Source organism: the organism of the source record quoted next, unplaced genomic scaffold, assembly GCF_019419815.1.
Source record: "Pyrus x bretschneideri cultivar Hongxiangsu unplaced genomic scaffold, Pyrus_bretschneideri_v1 Contig15, whole genome shotgun sequence".
Classification (NCBI taxonomy): Eukaryota; Viridiplantae; Streptophyta; class Magnoliopsida; order Rosales; family Rosaceae; genus Pyrus; species Pyrus x bretschneideri.
In genome coordinates, this window is record NW_025999446.1 from 5260163 (window position 1) to 5265767 (window position 5605).

Here is a 5605-nt window from a genome sequence, read left to right on the forward strand (position 1 = left end):
CACGTCTTAAGGATTGTATGGTTTTTCAAAAGGTTTCACAAAGCTTAATGAATTATGCATGTTTAGATTTGATCTGAATACCATAGACGGGGTGCATGTTTGATATACGCCTTAGTACTCGTAAGTCTAATGCTCATCCAAGAGTACAAATATACGGTGTATATTGAACAACAAAATAAAATGAAGAGTGGTAGATTGGATTTTTGAGATGCGATGTCTTGGCAGTGTAAAATTGAACAACAAAATAAAACACCGGGAAAGAAAGAGAACACCAGACGATGGAAGAGCAATGGATGCGAAAGCACCATGATTGGCAATTCGTAGTGTTTAGGGTAATAAACTACAACTGAACCACGCTGAGAATCAATTAACTTTGTTGAATTTATTCACTTGTTCTTGGCGTTTTGTAATTATCTGGGATGGCTGGTCCTTGTCAAACCATTGGTGTAAATTACCTTAGCCTAAATGAAGTAGCTAGGGCTACAATTCTGGGAACTCCATTAAATCATAATCTTAATTGCAGCAATATTTTGGGTTAAAAAACAAATCCATTGGTTAAAACCTAAAACAAATCACATGCACATTGTCTTCCGTAGGTTGCTAGAGCTTAAGCTTTGTTACTCAACTATATATAGCTTGTAATATTTACTGATTTTGTCAAGTAAAAATAAATTCCTTAAAGAAACTTAAAAATAAATAAGGAAAGAATGATACTAAAAATTATATAAAAATGTATTGTCTATTATAATTTATATGGGTGATTCTATGTAAACTTAAGTATTTACACTGTAAGAATATATCTTGTGTTTTATTTGTAAGCCTATCTTGCGTTTCAAGACGTTTAGGGTACCTTCTATTAATCCATTATTACTCTAAATTATTTCAAGAGAACGAGAAAAGGTTTGAACCGGATGCGCAGTAATTTAAACCCAAAATACAAGACATATTGTGTACTTGCTTATTGAAGGACCAGCTTATAGTGGCTGGATTCATGTTTTAAAAGACGACCTACAAAACCTACTTCCAGATGAATTAAATGCCTGGTCACGAACAATACCCTATTGCTAGATGGAAATACTTTATCAGCATCAATACTTGCTCCGAGATGAATTTGATGTGAATCAGGTTATATGCAGATTCTCATCATAGTTCTAATGCTCATATAGTTAATATATATATATATTGAACAACAAAATAAGATAAGATATACAGTATATGTAGATTCACATCATAAATTTAATGCTTATGTATAATTAAAATATATGCGGTGTATATTGGACAAGAAAATAAAATAACCGGTGGTAGATTGGATATTTGAATTACGATGTCTTGATGTAATATTGAACAACAAAATAAAATAGCGGGAATGAAAGAAAACACCAGACGATGGAAGAGCGGTGGATGCGAGCGCACCACGATTGGCAATTCCTAGTGTTTAGGGTAATTAACTACAACCGAACCGCCCTCTTTAATTATCTTTGTTGACTTTTATGCAGTTGTTCTTGGCGTTTTGTAATTACTGGGAGAGCTGGTCCTTGTCAAACCATTGGTGTAAAATTCCCTTGGCCTCAATGAAGTAGCTAGGGCTACAATTCTGGGAACTCCATTAAATCATAATCTTAATTGCAGCAATATTGTGGGTTAAAAAGCAAATCCAAAAGTTAAAACCTAAAACAAATCACATGCACACTGTCTTGTGTAGTCGGTTAGGTTGCTAGAGCCAAAGCTTTGTTTTTCAACTATATACAGCTTGTAATATTCACGGACTTTCTCAAGTAATCAGAAGCTATTATTCTTCATCTCTTTCTGTTTATTCTCTTCATTTCTTCCGCATATCAGTTTCTTCAGTTGCTTAGTCTCCTCCGTTCAATCTATGGGATCGCGAACAAACGTGTTTACCACTTTAGTGATTTTATGTGTCATTGCCTCTTTCTCAGCTGACTCATCCACCGTTGATGTAACCCGGTCCGACTTTCCAGCTGATTTTGTTTTTGGAGTCACGACTGATGCTCCGCAGGTTTTTTTTTTTGTGAAACTGTAGTTAACTAGCTGCACACTTTTTCCTTGTATATGTATTTTATTTTCTCTTTGCAAAATTTGATAATGTAATAATATGTATGCTCCATGATGAGTTGGGTGTAGTACGAAGGAGCAACAGATGTCGCACGTAAAGGACCAAGTGTGTGGGATAACTACATTGAGAAGTTTCCAGGTGCGTCACATATACTTACTATTAGTTTGTTCTAGTTTCTTTGACATACCCTTATTTCTATGTGTCATAGTTTACCACCTATTTATTTTCTGATTTTCCTTCATTTCAGAGAGGATTCAGGACCACTCCAATCTGTCTATTGCCACCGATTTGTATAGGCGATACAAGGTGAGTGAAGACATATTAATCATCAAGTTCCCTTCGCTACTGGCTCCAAAGAAAAGTTAAAAGTGTTTTCTTCTTCTCTATTTGGCATATAGCTTACAACCAGCAATTGTTACTGTAGGAAGATGTGGTGGCTATGAAGAACCTTGGAGTCGATGCCAACAGATTTTCTATTGCCTGGACCAGGATTCTTCCTAGTAAGAACTTTAACGAAAATAATGGCTTTAAGTTTTAATAGCAAACACGAGTATGTACATGTTGATGTGCGCTACTTGAGCTCTAATGCATTTTGTTTGCAATTCTGGACATGTAGACGGAAGCTTGAATGGTGGAATAAATCAAGAGGGCCTTGATCACTACAACAACGTGATCGATGAATTACTGAAGAATGGTTAGACACTTAATTTTACAAAGAACAGTGACAGTATATCTTCATAGTTTGTGTTAAGTACCAGTGATATGCCTTCAGTTTTCAATAAGTTTTAGGTAGCCTAAGCTTGAAGAAACAATATTTGATATAATATATATGCTTTGTGGAGAATATACACATGATGAAAGATGTTCGTCAAGTTTTCTAACGCTCTGTAAATTGTAGTTATAACAAAGCAATGATCAATAACTGACCACATGCCATTAGCAATTGTCATTCTCCTATATGTTGATCGTTCGATTAAGTCAATTCTATATTTTAATACAGGCATCCAACCCTTTGTGACCCTCTTGCACTTTGACCCACCACAAGCCTTGACGGACAAGTACGGAGGAGTCCTGAGCCGCTCTTTTGTGTAAGCACCTTTTGATGCTAAATACTTTTCATCTCTCAAAGTTGTGACACTCATGTTTACCATATCACATATTTTCAGGGCTGATTTCAAGGACTACTGCGAGCTATGCTTTAAAACGTATGGCGATAGGGTAAAAAATTGGATCACAATCAACGAGCCACTGATTATGGCCAAGCTGGGTTATGACTTTGGAGTTGGTCCACCAGCCAGGTGCTCGGTTCCTGTGAAAGAACATGCTCCTCCATGTACAGGCGGAAATTCCGGCACTGAGCCATACACTGTGAGCCATAACCTTCTCCTTGCCCATGCTACCGTTGTCAACCTCTACAGAGATAAATTTCTCGTGAGTCACACTCTGATTCATTTACCGTCAACTTCTGGAATTAACATCAAATCCATGAGACTCTTCTCTTGACTGATGTTTATTTATTATTTTGCTTATTTGAAGGGAGATCAAGGTGGTCAAATCGGAATCAGTCTGGTCGGGCAGTATGTTGAGCCATTTTCTAATTCAATAGAAGACAAGGCAGCGGCAAAGAGACTAATGGACTTTGAAATTGGGTGGTTAGTAAGAAGTAGTATATATTGCTGGAACAAGTACCGCTTGTACAGTGATTCTTGCCTATTGTTTTCTTTTGAAATCAACAATCGCCTACCGCAGTGATACTTTTGCTAGAGCTGTGACTGAAAGTAAGCTTATACATGACCTTATTGCTAAGGCTGGTCTGTATGTGCTTTTGTGCGTCTCTGTCCGTGTGTCCATGTGTTTGTGTGTACATGTATAAATGATCGATAGGTTGAAAGTGGTACTGATATTGTTGCCCATGTTTTTATTGTTGCAGATAAAGATCGAGTCCTTATTGGCCCTAAAGTAAGAAAACTGAGACTGTCAAAATATATTTCTCTAGTTTACTATTTTACGGGACTGTAGCAAATATATCTGGAAAACTAAATTTGCATCCCTTGCAGGCTCAAGGAATCGACTTTATATACTCTTATCCACAAGGATTACAGAAACTTTTGGAGTTCATGAACCAAAACTACCAGGGCCCAACAGTTTATATTACGGAGAATGGAATTACCGAAGCCAAGCTTGATAAATCATTGAAGGATCCACATAGAATCCAATATATTCTTCAGCATCTGTACCGGATCAAGATGGCAATGAAGTACGTAATCAATTACATGACAAAAAATTACTAATCTAGATCAACTTCATGAGTTGAGTGCATGTTTACTAGTTTGAGGAAAGAGTATCTATTTACTTGTCACTGATGTTTTTGCAGGAATGGTGTGAATGTGAAGGGATACTTTCATTGGTCCCTACTCGATAATTTTGAGTTTGGGCAAGGGTTTGTTCCAAAATTCGGTCTTTACTACGTGGACCGTAACAACAACCTTACTCGAATTCCCAAAGAGTCGGCAAAGTGGCTCCCGAAATTCCTGAATGATAATGCCTAGGAATAAATTGAAAGCCCAATATAAAAATAATCATTATCTGATCATTGGACTCTAATAGCATATATATAGGCGTTTTTATGTTGAAACTGCTTAAGAACTTACAGTTTATTATTTACAAACAATTGCAGTGTTTCATCCGTTCTATTCATGCTACTTTCTTTTTTAAAGTCTTATAAACGCAGTGTTACTTTATATGAAGTAACTTTTGAATTGAATTGTTAAGATATTTATAGCAAGAATATTCCAGTCAAGTTTTGGTGTATGTGAGGCCATTTAATTTGTTAAGATGCTAACTCGTTTCTGTAATATTTCAATTAATATTCTAAGAAAAGTTACGAAAGCAAATAGATTCAATCGTCCAACAAGAGGAAGAAGGTACATTTCTTTTGCAACCATGAAAATCAAGATCGTAACTAGAGTTGAATAACTACTGAATTTGACTATAGCATTATTCTGTTGGAATCTAGAATAATCAAGTGCGGTTCCTTGATTCTTCTAGTTTTCTTGTTTTATTAATTTTTAATGAGAATTATTGGCTAAATAACCTGGAATCTGTTGGATTTGATGGATCAATTCTATTGTGTCTTGACCCTTTTTATATCGACATAAACCCAAACTGATGTGCCTCCTTAGTTGGCCTATGTGGAGCATATGCTAGGTCTTTTATGGTGCTCATATTTAAAGCCGCTCTTTGTGCAAATGGAATGTGGGTGCGAGAATAGCAGCTGACACTACCTAACATTGGTTTTCAATCCACTTATTTAGATTCTTCTTTATTTGTGAAGAAGATTGGTTGTGATATTGTGATTTTGGTTCCCTACGTGGATGACATTATAATCACAATGAGCTCTTCATCTGTCATTCATCATGTTCTTAACTCTCTCACCTATGAGTTTGATATAAAGGACTTAGGTGACTTGCACTATTTTCTTGGCATTTAGATCACCTCAATCAAATCTGGGTTGTTCTTATCTAGTCAAAG

At 36.1% G+C, this 5605-nt stretch overlaps 1 pseudogene; it reads left to right on the plus strand.

Annotated features, from left to right (window-relative positions):
- The first annotated feature begins 1955 nt into the window (after positions 1–1955).
- Positions 1956–4922, plus strand: LOC103935030 (annotated as a pseudogene).
- Positions 4923–5605: the final 683 nt, after the last annotated feature.